Here is a 20,487-nt window from a genome sequence, read left to right as displayed (position 1 = left end):
CACAGATAGCAGCTGAGGATCGAACCCGGGTCTCTGGCACTGTACCACCCACCTCCTGGCAGCAAGGGAGGAATGTTGGACATTAGGGCTGGCACGACATCCACTGCTGCCTTGAAGAGGACAAGAAAAGTGATCATTTACATCCTCCCAAGGGGGGCTTTAGTTTACTCCCACATTCAAAGGGAGGGTAGTGTAATTAAACAGAGTTGTTGCCATAATACTGTGGCTCTGTCTCTACCCAACACACCTCCTGAAAGGTCATAAGGAATAGGAGTAGAATTAGGCCATTCGGCCCATCGAGTCTACTCAGCCATTCAATCATGGCTGATCTGTCTCTCCCTCCTAACCCCATTCTCCTGCCTTCTCCTCACAACCCCTGACACCTGTACTAATCAAGAATCTATCTATCTCTGCCTTAAAAATATCCACTGACTTGGCCTCCACAGCCTTCTGTGGCAAAGAATTCCACAGATTCACCACCCTCGGACTAGAGAAAGAAACTGCTCGCTGGAAGGTCAAAACTAGTGAAGTCACTGTGAGCTGGAGAGAAGCTACTGGAAGCATATCCTGCGCTTCATAATTTTGATATGAGCTGCTTTCCTGCTTTGAAAAACTTGACAGCCTATCCCAAATTTTCTGATCTATATGCCCCTTGTATTCTGTTTTTAAAAGGCATTGATTTAACTCGGCACATTATAAGGAAGGGGCTCAGAACCAAACCTATATAAAAGCCCTGACATTTAAAAATTTCAAAACATTTCACCTTAGAATATTAGCGAAATGACGTAGTTCATATCAGCCAGACCGGTGGCTACATTCTGAGATGATTCTTTGATCTGAAATGTGAAACATGTAACTTTAATAAGTTCTAAAAGGCAAATATGCCTTAATACATTTCACTGTAACAATATGTGATGTTTTGCAACGTTCTCCCTTAATTTGTTCACATGCTTTATATTTTTGGCTATTGTAAAGACTGATTTTAGATTCGTAGAGCCATACAGCATGGAAACAAGCCCTTTGGTCCAACTTGCCCACGCCAACCATCATGCCCCATCTGCACTCGTCCCACCTGCCTACATTTGGCCCATATCCCTATAGACCTATCCTATCTATGTCGATTAGCTCCTCTGGCAGCTCATTCCATACACCCACCATGGTTTGTGTAAAAAAGTCACCCATCAGGTTCTTTAACCCCTCACCTTCAACCTATGTCCTCTGGTTCTCGATTTAGTGATGTAAAATATGGGCCTAAGTCATATTGAGGTTGTGATAGAAGAATTAGTCCATTTGGCTCATCGAGTCTACTCCACCATTCAATCATGGCTGATCTATCTCTCCCTCCTAATCCCATTCTCCTGCCTTCTCCTCATAACCCCTCTCACCTGTACATTTAGACCATGACCAAGTAATACCTGACTCCAGGAGAGTAAACTCAAGGGATGTGGCACAGAAAAACACAGGAGAATATTTATGAATGAGTAATGATATATTATGTATCACAAAATGCTGGAGTAACTCAACGGGTCAGGCAGCATCTCAGGAGAGAAGGAATGGGTGACGTTTCGGGTCGAGACCCTTCTTCAGACTTCAGATCAGTCTGAAGAAGACCCGAAACGTCACCCGTTCCTTCTCTCCTGAGATGCTGCCTGACCCGCTGAGTTACTCCAGCATTTTGTGATACCTTCGATTTGTACCAGCATCTGCAGTTATTTTCCTACAATGAAGTATTATGTATAGATATGAAAATAATGCATTAACAAATGCTGAATTGAATTTAAGAAATAAGATAAACTTAAGTACACAAAGTGCTGGCGTAACTCAGTGGATCGGGCAGCATCTCCAGAGAGCATGGATAGGTGATGTTCTGGGTTGGGACCCGTCTTCAGGCTGGAATTTTTAAAAATTACAGACAAAGAGCACAAATTGCAGCCTTCCCCCCCTTTAAACATAAAAATAAAATCTACTTTCTCCCTAATTTCTTCAAGGATTGCAATAGCACCTGGAATGATTGTTTCAAGAAACATAACTGCAGACTCAGAGAGTGCATTTGTTTGCATGGAAGTCACAGAGTGTATGAAAGTCGGGGTGTCCGTGACACCCATGAGTAAGCCATGGAGTCATACGGCACGGAAACAGGCCCTTCAGCCCGACTTGCCCATGCAGGCCCGGATGCCCATCAACACCAGTCCCATCTGCCCACATTTGGCCCATATCCCTCTAAACCTTTCCTATTCACATACCTGTCCAAATGCCTTTTAAATGTTGTTATGGCACCTGCCTCAACTACCTCCTCTGGCAGCTCGTTCCATATACCCACCACCCAACCCGAAACATTGTTGGCCGATTTCCCACCACAGATGCTGCCTGACCCGTTGAGTTTCCCCAGCAGTTTATTTCTTTGCTCAGGATTCCATTGTCTGCAGTCTCTTGTGTCACCCACCCCACCCATCATCTCCCGGCCTTAGCTATTGCCCATCCATGAGCCCATTGCTTCGGTGCGCACACTCGCAATCCACTTTCAGTAATTGCCTCAAGTTATTAACTGTTAATTTCGTGGTGCCAGGGTGGCACAGCGGTGGAGCTTCTGCCTTACAGCGCCAGAGACCCGAGATCAATCCTGACTACGGAGTTTCTCCCGGTGACCGCGTGGGTTTTCTCCAGGTGCTCCAGTTTGCTCCCACAGTGCAAAGACATGCAGTAATGTAGGTTAATTGGCTTCTGTAAATGATCCCCAGTGTGGGGGTGACAGGGCAGCACGGTGGGGCAACAGTAGAGCTTCTGCCTTACAGCGCCAGAGACCCGGGTTCAATCCTGACTACCAGTGCTGTCTGTATAGAGTTTGTACGTTCTCCCTGTGACCACGCGGGTTTTCTCCGGGTGTTCCTATTTCCTCATACACTCAGATTTTTTTTGTTAATTGGCTTCAGTAAGTTGTGATATTACCGGTAGAGTGTGTAGGTTTTTGTACGTGATGGTCGCTGGTTGGTGCTAACTCGGTGGGCTTAGGGGCCTGTAACTCTACAGTCTAAAAAGCCTGACGATTGTTGGCTGTTCTTGAACCTGGTGGTCACGGCTTTCTGACTCCTTTGAGCCAGCACCGCCATTCAATGTGATCATGGCTGATCATCCACAATCAGTACCCCGTTCCTGCCCTCTCCCCATACTCCCTGACTCTGCTATCATTAAGAGCTCTATCTAACTCTCTTGAAAACATCCAGAGAATTGGCCCCCACTGCCTTCTGAGGCAGAGAATTCCACAGATTTACAACTCTCTGAGTGAAAAGGTTTTTCCTCATCTCCGTTCTCAATGGTCTATCCCTTATTCTTAAACTTCTTCTTTCGTGTATCAACTACAACAACAACAAAAGTGGCAATTGGTGCTTCAGAGTACCGGAGTTGATGCTTTGCTGCAAATGTTGCCAGTTGCGTAGAACTACCCAGTGCGGACGACAAAGACATAAAGCAGCTCCCACCCCATGCTTAAACTGTGGCCCCTGGTCCTGGACTCCCCCAACAATGTGAAGATGTTTCCTGCCTCTAGCGTGTCCAATCCCTTAATGATTTTATATGTTTCGATAAGATCCCCTCTCATCCTTCTAAATTCCAGTGTATACAAGCGTGATACAGTGATATGGATACACATAGCAGACTTATACAGTATGATACGATAGAACTTTATTTATCCCAGGAGGGAAACTGATCTGCCAACTGTCATAAAACACAAGATACATGAAACATGAAATCAAGGTGACGAGTGGAAAGGATTGTGGATGTGCAAAGACTGGGGGGGGAGGGGAGTCAGTCTACCCCCATGACAGAAAGGGGAGGAGTTGCACAGTTTGATAGCCACAGGGAAGAAGGATCTCCTGTGGCGTTGTGTCCTGCACCTTGGTGGAACCAGTCTGTTGCTGAAGGTGCTCCTCAGGTTGGCCAGTGTGTCGTGGAGGGGGTGAGCTGTATTGTCCAAGATGCTCTGTAGTTTGAGGAGCATCCTCCCCTCCAAGACCACCTCCCATGAATCCAACTCCGCCCCCAGGACGGAGCCAGCCTTATAGCTTGTAACTCTGCCTTTTGAGCAGAGAAGGGCAGCTTATAAATGCCGGGGATGGCAGTGTGATAAGGGAGGACCACAACACTGCCTAATAGCTAGACACAAAATGCTGGAGTAACTCAGCGGGTCAGGCAGCATCTCGGGAGAGAAGGAATGGGTGACGTTTCGGGTCGAGTATGAAGAAGGGTCTCGACCCAAAACGTCACCCGTTCCTTCTGTCCCGAGATGCTGCCTGACCCGCTGAGTTACTCCAGCATTTTGTACCTGCATTCGATTTTAACCAGCATCTGCAGTTTTTTCCTACGCTGCCTAATAGCTCACTGAGGGAGCCCTTCTGTGTGGCCAGGAAGCTAATTGCATCTCTCGAGCCTTTGTCCCTTAGGGCCACAGGAAAAGATTCACTCATTTGCTGCCAGAAGACGCAGAATGGGGAAATTAGCATAGACATAGGAGCCTGATTGGCATTGCCAAGTCTGGTCCCTGCCTGCTTCTGCGATATGCCTTCAACTTAAATGAATGTCATGGCAGTCGATTGGTTTAGATTTTAAAAATCCATAAATATCCCCTTTTCCACCATAATTGGGACACACGGCTATTGAACGATCTCCTTAATGATGAGGTGGAAACTGGAGATTCAGTGGAACATTGAATATTTTGCAAGTCGTCACTCTAACTCTCTGGTAACGCACACAGCTTTAAACTATCATGAGGCAGCACGGTGGCGCAGCGGTAAAGCTGCTGCCTCACAGCGCTAGAGGCCCTAGTTCGATCCTGACTACGGGTGCTGTCTGTACGGAGTTTGTACGTTCACCCTGTTCCCGCGTGGGTTATCTCCGGGTGCTCCGGCTTCCTCCCCACACTGATGGGTTTGTAGATTAATTGGCTTCGGTAAATTGTCCCTCGCCTGTAGGATAGAATGAATGTATGGGTGATCATGGTCAGTGTGCACTTGGTGGGCCGAAGGGCCTGTTTCCACACTGATTCTCGAAACTAATCTAAATATAACGTGTCTTTGGAAAGGGATTATTTTACATAGAGATTCTCAGAACCATCGAAAACTTATCATTGAATTATTCAGTGTTGAGTTAACTGCTGTGTGTGGAATTATAAAATGATAAGAGTTTTTTGTTGAACGGTTATATATTAGTCAATGGGGAATGGATGTGAAAGTGGGATAACATAGAACCAGTGCATGGGTGATTGATGGGCAGCGTGGGCTCGGTGGGCCGAATGGCCTGCTTCCACGCTGTATCTCTAAATTGGACTAAACTAAACATCCCAAGGAGTGTAACCAGATCACAACAAGCATTCCGGCAAATTACCCTCCCAGTCAGGTCGTAAATGATAGTCTGTACTTGCGAAATCTCCCCAGGGTTCCAGCCCACAGCCATTCCAGTCACGAAATGAAACAATGGATCAAAATTAATAACCAGCAGTTGACACGAGGTTTAGTGGAGCCTGTGAACACATTCTGTCTGAGTCAAGTGTGAAACGGATGGTCTGTACCCATGTTGGTGTGCATGATTGTGTCTTGGCAGTGTGCATGTTTGTGCGTATGTGCACATTTCTACTTCATATGTGTCTGTATGTGTGTGAATGTTACATTTAAGCTGAAGCTACCTGTGTGTCACATTTAAGTTAGGGTGGCGCAGCGGTTGAGTTGCTGCCTCACAGCGCCAGACACCACTTCAATCCTGACTACGGGTGCTGTCTGTACGGAGCTTGTATGTTCTCCCCGTGACCGTGTGGGTTTTCTCTGGGTGCTCCGGTTCCTTCCACACTCCAAAGACGTACAGGTTTGTAGGTTTAATTGGCTTCTGTAAATTGTAAATTGTCACTAGTATGTAGGGTAGCGTTAGTGTACGGGGTGATCGCTGGTCGGCGCCGACTCGGTGGGCCGAAGGGCCTGTTTCGATGTTTTATTTCTAAAGTCTAAAGCAAATCATAGATGCAGGCAGTGGCCATTTGCCTCATTTTAAAGCAGGCCACAGGTCAGTCAGAGAAAAGTAATTGAAGATAGGCACAAAATGCTGGAGTAACTCAGCGGGACAGGCAGCAACTCTGGAGAGAAGGAATGGGTGATGTATTGGGTCGAGACCCTTCTTCAGACTGATGAGAAAAGCAATTTGTTGCTCCTTGTTCTTCATTACAGTGACCTGAAGCATTGCTTACTAATGTTACTATAATCCTACTGCAAAGCAATGTAACAGGTCAGGGGGAAAAAAACAGAATCACTTGGACAAATGTTGAAGACACAAGTGACTGCAGATGGTGCGATGAACTCTGGTGGTTCGGCAGCTTTTGGGGAGGAACTGGACAGATGATGTTTTGGGTCGGGACCTTTCTTCAGACTGATGAAGAGTCCCAATCCTAAAGTCCATACCCCCACAGATGCTGCTTGACCCGTTCTATTTGGATCGGTACATGGATATGCAGGGAATGGAGGGATATGGATCATGTACAGGCAGTTAGGACTAGGCCTCGGCATCATGTTTGGAACTGACATTGTTTAGGTTTTTAGATTTAGAGATACAGCGAGGAAACAGGCCCTTCGGCCCACCGAGTCCGCGCCGCCCAGCGATCCCCGCACACTAACCTACACACACTAGGGACAATTTTTACATTTTACCCAGTCAATTAATCTACATACCTGTACGTCTTTGGAGTGAGGGAGGAAACCGAAGATCTCGGAGAAAACCCACGCAGGCCACGGGGAGAACGTACAAACTCCATACAGGCAGCGCCCGTAGTCAGGATCGAACCTGAGTCTCCAGCGCTGCATTTGCTGTAAGGCAGCAACACTACCGTTGCTCCACAGTGCCGCCCTGTTTAGTGTAGTTTAGTTTGTGGGCTAAAGGGCCTGTTCCTCTGCTGTACTGTTCTATGTTGTATAAACTCAGGTCTCTAGGTCGTGGGCTGCCGCTTATTGAGATTCTGACCCCTAAACAGCAGCGAGACTTGGACAGTATCCAACAATGATCCCATTAAATGCTTGACTACAGCATCGCTTCCTCTGAGATTATGGCTTGCAAATTCCTTTTTTTCCCCCCAATTTAAATGTACTGGAACGCATTGCATTGCACACTAATTCTGTTTGCAGGCTTTATTCCGTAAACACAGCGTCACGCTACAAGGGATAAGCTGGTGGTTGGGTTGTAGTCTGTCATCAGAGAGGCAGCATCTGGAGAAACACCAGCTGACAGAGTCGGAGCAAAATGACAGGGATATTATTTGCGCAGTTGCTGGAATATTCCGAGATCGTATATCAAAAAAACATGAGAAGAGCAAAAAGAGTTCTTGCGAGGTTTGTAGGTTAATTGGCTTCTGTCAAATTCTCCCTAGTATGTAGGATAGAACTAGTGTACGGGGTGATTGTGGCCGGCACAGACTCGGTGGGCCGAAGGGGCCTGTTTCCACACTGCATCTCTAAACTAAATATGGTGCTATAGTGTATTATGTGGTATTATAGTGAGTTATAGTGTGGTACGTTGTGTAAAAAACACAATTTTTAAACTAAATTAAACTAAATTAACTAAACTACAAACCGACACGTCTTTGGGATGTGGAAACCGGAACACCTGGAGGAAGCCCAGGCAGTCGCAGGGAGAAAGAGTTTGCAAACTCCACACAGACAGCGCCCGAGGTCAGGATCAAACCTAGGTTTCTGGCACTGCGAGGCAGTGGCTCGACCGGCTGCACTATTGTGCTGCCCTGTATGTGGATGAAACTGGGGAGAGTCCAAGCAGGGAATGGTGGAGATTCAACATGAAGGAGCACGGTACATCACCAGGAGCAATATAAGCTGCAGGCCAAATGTAGGCAGTGGGACTGTGGAGATCTGGGGCAATCGACAGATGGTGAGGCAAGAATGCAGGACAATAGACAATAGGTGCAGGAGGAGGCCATTCGGCCCTTCGAGCCAGCACCGCCATTCAATGTGATCATGGCTGATCATTCTCAATCAGTACCCCATTCCTGCCTTCTCCCCATACCCCCTGACTCCGCTACCCTTAAGAGCTCTATCTAGCTCTCTCTTGAATGCATTCAGATAATTAGCCTCCACTGCCTTCTGAGGCAGAGAATTCCACAGATTCACAACTCTCTGACTGAAAAAGTTTTTCCTCATCTCCGTTCTAAATGGCCAACCCCTAAATTCTTAAACTGTGGCACCTTGTTCTGGACTCCCCCAACATTGGGAACATGTTTCCTGCCTTTAACGTGTCCAACCCCTTAATAATCTTATACGTTTCGATAAGATCCCCTCTCATCCTTCTAAATTCAAGTGTAAGATGGTAAGAGAGAGGGAGGGTTAAAGGGAGAGCGAGAATGTCAGAGGCCCCACCTTGGCCCGTGTGCATGCATGTCCATTTGTTCTGGATATCTGGGATTTAGAACGTAGACTTTGAGCCTTTAGAGATCCAGCGAGGAAACAGGCCCTTCGGCCCACCCAGTCCACACCGGCCAGCAATAACCCCACACTCTAACACTATCCCATACACTGGACAATTTAGAACTTACAGAAGCCATTTAACCTACGAACCTGCACGTCTTTGGATTGTGGGAGGAAACCGGAGCATCCGGGGAAAACATTGGTGGTCACAGGGAGAACGTACAAACGCTACCCGTAGTCAGGATGGAACCCGGGCCCCTGGCACTGCAAGGCAGCAACTCTACTGATGCGCCACCGTGCCGCCCCATCTGTGCAACCCTGATGTTGAATCACTGATTTGAAGCAGGTTCTTTCTTCTTTTCATTGTCTTTGAACATGGTTCCGTGATGGCGATGATAACCAATTGTCACTTGTTCTTAGGTGCAGTGAAATTCTTTGTTCTTGCATACAAAGCACACAAAAGAGTGGCCACAAAGGCAGCGGCAAGGTTACTGCAAGGATTCATCCCCACTGGATCCCCCTTGGTTCTCGGTGGCCCCCCACGAGGGCCCCCCTTCATTCCCCCTTAGCGAAGGAAATGGAAAACGTAATCTCTCGCACTTGAATCCTGTCCTGATGATGCATTACTCCCAAGCATGTGCGCACAGGTTTTAAATCTGAACTTGTGACTGCACAGCGCTAATGCATTATCTAATTGCCACACTGCAGTGAGCCCCAGTGAAATATTTCCAAATGCATTTTGCCAAACTGGAAATAATAGCCTCCTGGCCTACTTTGATTGGGTTAATATCTGTAGCCTGTAAAACATTACCGTGCATGACGATTTGTCTTGGACCAACTCACTTAGACAGTCCCGGTGGCCTCGATCACAACTGCTGCCTCTATTCTTGACTTTCAATTATATAAGTGCAAATAATTACATCTCACATCGATAGACATTCTCCGCCTCAACTTGCTATGAGTCATCTGTGCGAGAGGGGGAAGGTTTAGTGGAGATGTGCGGGTCAGGTTTTTGACACAGAGAGCTGTGGGGAGCCTGGAACGCATTGCCAGGGGTGGTGGCGGAGGCAGATACGAGAGTGGTGTTTAAGAGACTTTGAGATGGGCACATGGAAGTGCAGGGAATGGAGGGATATGGATCACGAACAGGCAGATGGAATCAGTTTAACTTAGCATCATGTTGGCCACAAGCATGGTGGACCGAAGGGCCCCATTCCTGTCCTGCCCTGTGCGTTCTATGTTGAGAATTCACTGGAAGATGGCTTCCACATTTTGTTTTTCTGAGGGTAGACACAAAGTGCCGGAGTAACTCAGCGGGTCAGGCAGCATCTCTGGGGGAAAAAAGGTGGGTGACGTTTTGCGTTGGGACTTTTCTTCGGACGCACCCAGAGATGGAGTCTGAGGAAGGGAGTCTGACCCGAAACATAGAAACATATCATATCATATCATATCATATCATATCATATATATACAGCCGGAAACAGGCCTTTTCGGCCCACCAAGTCCGTGCCGCCCAGCGATCCCCGTACATTAACACTATCCTACACCCACTAGGGACAATTTTTACATTTACCCAGCCAATTAACCTACATACCTGTAGAAAATAGGTTCAGGAGTAGGCCATTCGGCCCTTCGAGCCTGCACCGCCATTCAATATGATCATGGCTGATCATCCAACTCAGTATCCCGTACCTGCCTTCTCTCCATATCCCGATCCCTTTAGCCACAAGGGCCACATCTAACTCCCCTCTTAAACGTCATCCAGGGAGTGGGATGGGGAGACCCGGGGCAATCGGCAGATGGCCATTTCTCCAGAGACCCTGCCTGACCCCCCTCCCCCGCTAGTTACTCCAGCACTCTGTGTTTATCTTTGGTATAAACCAGCATCTGCAGTTCTTCGTTTCCACTTCACTTCTGAGGGCTTTGGTTCAGGTGTAATTGGAGAGAATTGAATAGTTCTGAGTAGTTTGCGTAACAGTGTGTCGCAGTTAATTTTTGCGGAAGGAAAGTAATTAAATCTGTGGGTCGTGCTGTGAGCAGAAATACAGCAACTCCGCTGCTGATTTTGCCTGCACTCAAATGTCAACGATCTGGCTTCTAGCATCTGTCAAAATATTCCGCAGCAGCATTGGACGAGAAAATCACCCTTTTTTCCAGATGTGAAACTTACTCTGAGATCTTCACCTAAATGCATGCCTATATCTGTGCTTTCCATTACTAATCTCGGCTGACAAGGCTGTTTGATAATCAGGCAGCAGCTCGGTCGGTGTAGGTAACCTTCTGAGATCACATGATCTTGCTGCTTCCATTTAGCTTTTTGGGTTATTGCTGCTTGAAATACCACTAGGGATAACATTTTTTCCCAGCCAGTCACTGTCTGGTGCCTTTGCTTTTATCACTTCTAGTTTTAATCGAAGTGCGATGATGTAATTTTAACTTAACTCCATGTCGCCAGTCAGGGACCTCATGCGCAGTGGTGAATTTAGGAAGGGTATACGGCTGGCATTGTTTGCCCTTCTGGTGAGTCTTCCTGAGGAGCTGATCGGTTGGAACTGTTGATTACTTATAGTTTTTTTGCCAAACCTTTCATTTAGTGGGATCACGTAGAACTAGCGTGAACGGGGGGGTCGGTCGATGATTGATGGTCACTGTGAACGGAACAGGCAAGAATGTTCTATCATCATAACTATGATGATAAAAGGGAACTACGACAATCTTACTTGGTCACCAAGGACTATGTGGGCCGAAGGGTCTGTTTCCATGCTGTATCTCTAGGGTGGCACAGCTGGTAGGCCCGCTGCCTCACAGCACCAGAGACACCAGTTCGATCCTGACCTCAGGTGCCTCTTCTTCTTTCTTTCGTATGTCAACTACAACAATCAAAAGTGGCTTGGTGCTTCGGAGTACCGTAGTTGACGCTTTGCTGCAAACGTTGCCAGTTCCGTAGAACTACCCAGTGTGGACGATGAGGACGTAAAGCAGCTCCCACCCCTCCCCCCCCCTCAGGTGCTGTGCGCATGGAGCTTGCACATTCTCGCTGTGACCACGTGGGTTTCTCCTGGGTGCTCCGGTCTCCTCCCACATTCCAAAGATGTGCAGTTTTTCGGTTAATCGGCCTCTGTACATTGCCCCTAATGTGTAGGGAATGGATATCAAAGTTGGATAACATAGAACCAGTGTGAAGAAGGGTTCCTTCCTTTTTCTCCAGAGATGCTGCCCGACCTGCTGAATTACTCCAGCGCTCTGTTTCTATCTTTGTGAATGGATCGATGGTTAGCATGGACTCGGTGGGGCGAAGGGCCTGATTCCACGCTGTATCTTGAAACTAAACTAAATTAAACAAGGCTAGAAAATGAAGTCTCCACATATTTTTCCACCTTTTCATAAGGTTCAGGGTCTACACCTTTATATCAGGTGGTGAAGTCGTCGCCTCTACCTGACTCTGGGATTTACAGAGAGGATAGTGAATCTTTGGAGTTCCCTGCCTCAGGAAAATGTGGATCCTTAGTCATTGCGTGTAGTTAAGGTTGAGATAACTAGCATCTTGAATGCTGAGAGAATCAGATGGTTGGGAGAGTGATCTTTTAGTTTAGTTTAGAGATACAGCATGTAAACAGGCTCTTCAGCCCACCAAGTCCATGCTGACCAGTGATCCCTGCACAACAACACTATCCTACACACACTAGGGATAATATATAATTTTTACCAAAGCCAATTAACCTACAAACCTGTATGTCTTTGGAGTGTGGGAGGAACCCAGAGCGCCCAGAAAAAACCCACACAGGTCATGGGGAGAATGGACAAACTCCGTACAGACAGCACCTGTAGTCAGGATCAAACCCGGGTCTCTGACACTGTAAGGCAGCAACTCCACCACTGTGCCACTGTCCCATGATCTTCTGGTGAAGATCGGTTGTGTTCGCGTTGAATGGCAAACAAACTCGTGTATGTGTAGAAAATCATGAGAGGAATGGATCGGTTAAATGTTTTGCCCAGAGTAGGGGAATCGACATAGGTTTAAGGTGAGGGGGGAAAGATTTAATGCGTACCTGAGGGGTAACTTTTTTACACAAAGGCTTGTGGGTGTATGGAACGAGCTGCCGGAGGAGGTAGTTGATGCAGATACTATTGCAATGTTTAAGAATCATTTAGACAGGTGCATGGATATGACAGGTTTAGAGGGTTACTAGACCAAGTTGACCTGTTGGGCCCAAACCACTCCTGCATTGGTGCAGCACCCTCTCTGCCCCTACTCCTCCCTCCCCTCCCTCCCTCCCCTCCCCCCCCTCCCCTCCCCCCCTCCTCTCCCCCCTCCTCCCCTGCCCTCCTCATCCCCATCCCACGTCCCCCCTCCCTTCTCCCCCTCCCCCTCCATCCTCTCCCCCTCCCTTCTCCCCTCCCCCTCCCTCCCCCTCCATCCTCCCCCTTCCTCCAACTCCCCCTCCCCTCCCCTTCCCCTTTCCCTCCCCCCCCACTCCATCCCCCTCAACCCCCCTTATCCCCCCTCCTCCTCCCCTCCATCCCTCCCCCCTCCCTCCCGAGGAGATAGATTTAAACATTAAAATGTGAATAACTTTAAAAATATAACACCGATTTCAATGAAACTTCTTCCATTAGCACCAAAGGGACGACGGTGAGTAAGGTGGGCCTAAAATTGTCGCGCTATCGTGTACCGTTTTGGCTGTAGTTCAGGAACAAACAACCAAACAAACGAGAGTTTTAGTATATAGATGGACCAAAAGCAGGCAGATGGGACTAGTGTAGATGGGGCATGTTGGTCAGTGTGGGCAAGTTGGGCTGAAGGGCCAGGTTCCTATTATAGAGTCTAGAGTCTGCGACTCTCTCATGGACTCAAGGGCTGAATGGCCTTCCAGTGCTCCCATTTTGTGTGATTCTGATCAGGCCATGATTATTAATAGACTGATCACCAGAGCTTGCTGACCACTCAGGCATTAACAGAAATTTGACTCACAACTAGATTGGATTATTCTGAGCACTAAGGTGAATGATATAAAATATTTATAGAGGAATCGATGCATGATCAGAGATTTTAATTACGGAAGCTTTCTCAATAATGGGAAAGACTTCAAAAATGGTTCAGCAAAGAAACTTCCACCTCAGAAACTGAAAAGCCCCGAGCGAAGTGGGAAACGTCTTTGACAGGTAGCGAATAGTTAGTCAGAACCTGCTGCCCAGGGTGGAAATGTCAAAGACAAGACGGCATTGCTATAATGTTTAGAGGGGCAAAGTTTGAAGGAGGGCAAGTTTTTTATATCGAGGGTGGTGAATGCCTGGAACCCGTGATGGAAGCAGGTACGATCGTGACGGTTCAGAGGCCAGTAGATGGGCACATGGATATGCAGGAAATGGAGGGATATGGATCAGGTGCAGGCAGACAAGATTAAACTTTAGAGATACAGTGTGGAAACAGGACCTTCGGCCCACCGAGTCATCGCCGGCCAGCGATCCCCGTACACTAACACATTCCGACACGCTAGGAACAATTTACAATTTCACACAAGTTAATTAACCTACAAACCTCGACGTCTTTAGAACGTGGGAGGAAACCGGAGCACCCGGAGAAAGCCCACGCAGGTCACGGAGAGAACGTACAAACTCCTCGCAGACAGCGCCCATAGTCAGGATGGATTGGGGGTCTCTGGCGTTGTAAGGCAGCAACTCTACTGCTGCGCCACCCCTCGAGGTGTAACTTGGCATCATGTTCAGCACTGACGTTGTGGGCGAGAGGGCTTGTTGGTGTGCTGGGCTTTTGTACAGCCTTGAGTGCTTTTGAGCTCTGGTGGGGAGCCTGTAAATAACAGGAGCGTGCCTTGGCAGGAAAGCTGTGATACTGGCCTTCAGAGGCACGGCTGATAGTCCGACCATTACACTCAGACTAATAGACTCCAAATTACACGCTGGCTTTTTTCTTCAAGATGCGGCCTTTTGAAGGGAGATTTGCCAGCTTTGACGGGTAATGACTGTGGCACAGAAGGCTTCCTGAAGACTCTGTGAAGGGAAGTAAATTGCTGCATGTGTCAGCTACTCCTCTGGTTCCCGTTCATCGTCAGCATCTCCGTCACCATGACAACCCTGTCACACACCGGCCAAGGGATGCATATAGAAATCATTACCCCTTCTGAATATTTACTATTCTGAGTTTGGGTTTGGGTTTGGGTTTAGTTTATTGTCACGTGTATGGTGGTACAGTGAAAAGCTTTTGTTGCGTGCTAACACACAAGACAATAACACGATTACAAACGAGCCGTCCTCTGTGTACAGATACGCGACAAAGGGAATAACGTGAATATAGCATTTAGTGCAAGATAAAGTCCGATCAAAGATAGTCCGAGGGTCTCCAGAGAGGTAGATAGCAGCTCAGGACTGCTCTCTAGTTGTTGGTCGGCTGGTTCGGTTGCAAAATAACAGCTGGGAAGAGACTGGCCCTGAATCTGGAGGTGTTCTGATAGCTATGTTTCAAATGAAGGATGGTTTCGTTTAGAGACACACGTTATCGCCGGGGGAGGGGGGGCATCGAGGGGCAAAATGTGCGTGGCCGTGAGGTGGGGAGGGAGGGGAGGGGAGGGGCGGGAGTGCGGGAGGATATCTCCGGTCACGACGACCCCGCTCATCACGGGCCGCGGTGCCAGCTTCACGGATCGCTGCTCCGTCGATTCCACGTCCACGCTGCGTGCAATGCGTCTATTTTGCCTGGGTGCTGAATAACTTCTCTACATTTCCGCCATTGTGCCGAATGCACTGGAGGCCATTTAATGGTTCTCCGAAGAGGTGATCGGTAACATTTGCTAATCCTGCTGTCTGCATCTCCAGCATCTAACCTACAACTGCAGAGCAGCGTGCTTGCAAACGTCTTGCTCTAAATCGATCTCCAGTAACACCTCAGCACTTTCTCAGCACTGCTTGCTCGCCCCGCGTACGTTTTTACTTGGGTGGCTTTGACGTTCTCCTTTCCGAGTTAAAAAAAAAAAACTAACACCCAATCTCGGTGGCCTGGACTTCTTTCACCAACGCAGCAAGTTGCACTTCTTTCAAAAACAATGCTTCCCCGCTCCTTGCCGAACCTGCAGACGGAAGATATTTCCACAGTCAGCAGCCTGTTTGACCTTTTCACAGACTTCTCTTTGGAGGACGTCCGAAATTTCGAGATCCAGATGCAAGTGGAAACCAACCAAAAACTTGGAACTCAAGTTCTCGCTTCCCCTGATCCATAAAGTTGGACAAATGTATGTTTGTTTTTCTTACAATTTCTTTATGATTTTTATGTGCTTAGACATATGCGTCTATTTTTGTTTGATATCCTGGTTTGGAATGATGATTTGGACCCTTCCTCCTTGGGAAAATCCGCTGCAGAAAGATTTTCTTAATGAATAACACATGAATGCAGAGCGTTGCTGCACGGTCCTTTACTAATCCAGGGAAATTCAAGGTATGTTTATTGCTGAGCCCTACAGATCAAAGGGATTCTTTCTCAAAACAGCCAAACTCGGGTAAGTAATGTTGCTAAAGGCCATGAAAGGGCAGTGTTCATTTCTCACCTCATATCCAACGGGTGCCCACAGCATGAATTCTCCTTGTGTTTCCATCCTCACTTCACGGCTCGTAGCCACAGACCACCATCGGCACCCGGCACGGTGGCGCTGCGGTAGAGTTGCCGCCTTACAGCGAATGCAGAGCCGGAGACTCAGGTTCGATCCTGACTATGGGCGCCGTCTGTACGGAGTTTGTACATTCTCCCCGTGACCTGCGTGGGTTTTCTCCGAGATCTTCAGTTTCCTCCCACACTCCAAAAACGTGCAGGTTTGTAGGTTAATTGACTGGGTAAATGTAAAGAAATTGACCCTAGCGGGTATAGGATAGTGTTAATGTGCGGGGATCGCTGGGCGGTGCGGACCCGGTGGGCCGAAGGGCCTGTTTCCACGCTGTATCTCTAAATCTAAAATCGAAATCGAAATCGAAAAACCTCACCAAGCTGAGGATGAGGACCGTAGATGAGGACCGGTGTTACTCAGTAGATGGACACGCCGTGCGGTATAAGGAATTGATTCAGGACAATTGTGTGGGAAAATAACTGCAGATGCTGGTACAAATCGAAGGTATCAGGTATCACAAAATGCTGGAGTAACTCATCAGGTCAGGCAGCATCTAGGAGAGAAGGAATGGGTGACGTTTCGGGTCGAGACCCTTCTTAAAACTGATGTCGGGGGGGCGGGACAAAGGAAGGATATAGGTGGAGACAGGAAGACAGTGGGAGAACTGGGAAAGGGGAGGGGAAGAGAGGGACAGAGGGACTATCTAAAGTTAGAGGTTATCTAAAGTTAGTTAAAGTTAACTTTAGATAGTTCCTCTGTCCCTCTCTTCGGCGGGCCAAAGGGCCTGTTTCCGCGCTGTATCTCTGAAGTCTAAATAACCTTCCCTAAATTAGTTTAGAAATACAACGTGGAAACAGGCCCTTCGGCCTACCGAATCCATGCCGACCAACCATCACCTGTACTGTACACACTGGGGGGGGGGGGATTTACAGGAGCCAATTAACCTACAAACCTGCACGTCTTTGGAATGTGGGAGGAAACCGGAGCACCCGGAGAAAAACCCACGTGGTCACAGGGAGAACGTACAAACTCCATACAGACAGCACTGGTAGTCGGGACCCGGGTACCCAGCACTATAATGCAGCAACTCTACTGCTGTCCCACTGTGCTGAATGGGTCACTTGTGAGGGCTGTGTACTGAATGGCTTTGTACTGAATGGGTCACTTGTGAGGGCTGTGTGCAGTCATCAAGTAGCAAGTCTGAAGCAACAGAGGGCAGACCAGCATAAGGACATGGTGCTTCTTTCCCTGAAGGACTTTCTGTTTTTGCCTCACCCTCTCCCTATTCCTTTTAGCTTTCACTTTCAGCCTGCGCCCAGTTTAAAGGCCAGTCGTCCGATGGAAATAATTCCCTTGTAATCATCCCAGTCAAAACGGACTCGCGGTGGTGTCAGCAGAGAGTCGAATTTGTCACCTTTCAAATTGAATAATGAGATTGAAAAGTTGAAGTGAGAGAATACTACATGAACCCTGACTGAGAGTGTTGTAAGTGACTGGGGAAGAGTCTGTAAATATAAGAGGAAATGATTGTACTGCAAGCAGCCCAACTACAAATAAGCTCCTATTTGAGCAGGAGGTGGGGGTTATTTTGGACAGTTTTCATAAGCTGTTCCTCGGGTACAGATTGAGGAGTGGCAGGATGTGGACTGATTATATACTGAGAGTGTGGCAGCGTGGTGGTGCAGCGGTAGAGTTGCTGCCTCACAGCACCAGAGACACGGGTTTGATCCTGATTAAAGGGACTGTCTGTGCCAAGTCTGTACGTTCTCCCTGTGACCTGCGTGGGTTCCCTCCGGATGCTCCGGTTTCCTCCCACATGCTAAAGACGTGCAGGTTTGCAGCTTGATTTAGTTTAGTTTAGTTTAGAGATACAGCACGGAAACAGGCCCTTCGGCCCATCGGGTCCGCACTGACCAGCAATCCCCGCACATTCACACTACCCTGCACACACCAGGAACAATTTTTTAAACATTTTATACTGAGCCAATTAACCTACAAACCTGTACATCTTTGAAGGTGTGGGAGGAAACCAAAGATCTCAGAGAAAACCCACGCAGGTCACGGGGAGAACGTACAAACTCCATACAGACAGCGCCCATGGTCAGGATCCAAAGGATCGAATCCTTTGGCTTATGTAAATTGTCCCCAGTGGGTGGGGAGTGGTAGCCGCGCACGCGGCAGGAGTGTCCCGAGGAGCCACGCCGGCCCGATCCACCTGCCGAACAACCGCGCCGCCAATGACCAGAGTGACGACCGACCTCGGTGGTAGTGGGGCCTCGGTGGTAGTGGGGCCTCGGCGGTAGTGGGGCCTCGGCGGTGGTGGGGCCTCGGTGGTGGTGGGGCCTCGGTGGTAGTGGGGCCTCGGTGGTAGTGGGGCCTCGGTGGTAGTGGGGCCTCGGTGGTAGTGGGGCCTCGGTGGTGGTGGGGCATCGGTGGTAGTGGGGCCTCGGTGGTAGTGGGGCCTCGGTGGTAGTGGGGCCTCGGTGGTAGTGGGGCCTCGGTGGTAGTGGGAGCGTTGGTGGCAGTGGGGCCTCTGTGGTAGTGGGGCCTCTGTGGTAGTGGGGCTTCGGTGGTAGTGGGGCCTCGGTGGTAGTGGGGCCTCGGCGGTAGTGGGGCCTCGGCGGTAGTGGGGCCTCGGCGGTAGTGGGGCCTCGGCGGTGGTGGGGCCTCGGCGGTGGTGGGGCCTCGGCGGTGGTGGGGCCTAGTTGGTGGTGGGGCCTCGGTGGTGGTGGGGCCTCGGTGGTGGTGGGGCCTCGGTGGTGGTGGGGCCTCGGTGGTGGTGGGGCCTCGGTGGTGGTGGGGCCTCGGTGGTGGTGGGGCCTCGGTGGTGGTGGGGCCTCGGTGGTGGTGGGGCCTCGGCGGTTGCGGGAGCATCGATGGTAGTGGGAGCGTCGGCGGTAGTGCGAGCGTCGGCGGTAGTGCGAGCGTTGGCGGAGGCGGGAGTATCGGCGGTAGTGGGGCCTCGGTGGTGGTGGGGCCTCGGTGGTAGTGGGGCCTCGGTGGTAGTGGGGCCTCGGTGATGGTGGGGCCTCGGCGGTAGTGGGGCCTCGGCGGTAGTGGGGTCTCGGTGGTAGTGGGAGCGTTGGTGGCAGTGGGGCCTTGGCGGTTGCGGGAGCCTCGGTGGCGGTGGGGCCTTGCGGTCGATGAGCGTGGGGAGGAGGGGAAGGCAATGGGGACCCGGCATGGGGGAACCGCCGTGAGGGACGGTGGGAGAACAAAGGGGGAGCCCGGTGTGGGGGAGTGGGGAGGGGGGGGGGGGCACTCTAGTTTAGAATCCTCTGCCATGGGGATGTCTGTGTTTGTTTGTTTGTTCCGGTGAAGGCGCTGTGCACACGGCAGCCAGTCAACAGTCGCTTGTCGTTTTCTTTTTGTTTTCATTTTTAATTTCAAGTTTGTGTGTACCTTGTTGTGAGTTGTGACTGTCGGCAGACCAATCTCCCTCCGGGGATGAATAAAGTTTTATTCGATCGCATCGCATCGCATCATAAACGAGATAACATAGAAATTGTGTGAATGGGCGATCGATAGTCGGTGTGGACTCTGTGGGCTGAAGGACGTTTTCCAAGCTGTATCCATCAACAAGTTTGTGTTCCAGGTCGACCTGAAGCATAAACTGATCCTCTTTCCACTGAGGATGCATGACCTCCTGTGTGCTTCCACCACTTCCAGCTATTGTTCCAGATTTCCAGCATCAAAATCCTTTCCTGCTCTGCATCTAGCACGCAATATCAACACACCCATGCATTTCAAAGAACTACCTTAATCGCCACTGACATATAAAGGATTACGCACTGGGTTGTGCCCACACTCTAACTACTTTCCATGACAATGGAAGCCACAGTCAAGCACTGGAGTATTAGAAGAACATTTGCCCAAGGCAGCTCAATGCTACTGATCTGTCGGGCGAATACAAACTCCACTTTCCTTGCTATTACCTAGTAACAGCTTTTAAGAATTCAGCATCACTAACATCAGTCCCCACTATCGGGCTGGTAATCAGTACAGAATCCCACATCCGAGTTAAAAACCTTTCCAAGGCTCTCTGTGTCCGTAATGTGTACTGAGAGCGTCTTGTGTCTCCATGGATGTGAAGGTATTTATTCACAAAAAGCTGGAGTAACTCAGCAGGTCAGGCAGCATCTCAGGAGAGAAGGAATGGGTGACGTTTCGGGTCGAGACCCTTCTTCAGACTGATGTCAGGGGGGGCGGGACAAAGGAAGGATATAGGTGGAGACAGGAAGACAGTGGGAGATCTGGGAAGGGGGAGGGGAAGAGAGGGACAGAGGAACTATCTAAAGTTGGAGAAGTCAATGTTCATACCACTGGGCTGCAAGCTGCCCAGGCGAAATATGAGGTGCTGTTCCTCCAATTTCCGGTGGGACTCACTATGGCACTGGAGGAGGCCCATGACAGAAAGGTCAGACTGGGAATGG

General features: G+C 49.1%; 1 protein-coding gene and 1 long non-coding RNA gene across 2 annotated transcripts in view; one reads left to right on the top strand and one right to left on the bottom strand.

Annotated features, from left to right (window-relative positions):
* The window catches only part of LOC144604081 (uncharacterized), a 43,132-nt gene extending 28,697 nt beyond the window's left edge, over nucleotides 1-14,435 (bottom strand). The window contains exon 1 of the long non-coding RNA XR_013548683.1: nucleotides 13,984-14,435. This is a non-coding gene — a long non-coding RNA (uncharacterized LOC144604081). The remainder of the gene's footprint in view (nucleotides 1-13,983) is intronic.
* LOC144604080 (cytoplasmic phosphatidylinositol transfer protein 1-like) overlaps nucleotides 1-20,487 on the top strand; it is a 181,761-nt gene that overhangs the window by 152,984 nt on the left and 8,290 nt on the right. The window lies entirely within an intron of this gene.

This window comes from Rhinoraja longicauda, chromosome 21 (genome assembly GCF_053455715.1).
Source record: "Rhinoraja longicauda isolate Sanriku21f chromosome 21, sRhiLon1.1, whole genome shotgun sequence".
Lineage (NCBI taxonomy): Eukaryota > Metazoa > Chordata > Chondrichthyes > Rajiformes > Arhynchobatidae > Rhinoraja > Rhinoraja longicauda.
This window is presented reverse-complemented; position numbering and strand designations above follow the sequence as displayed.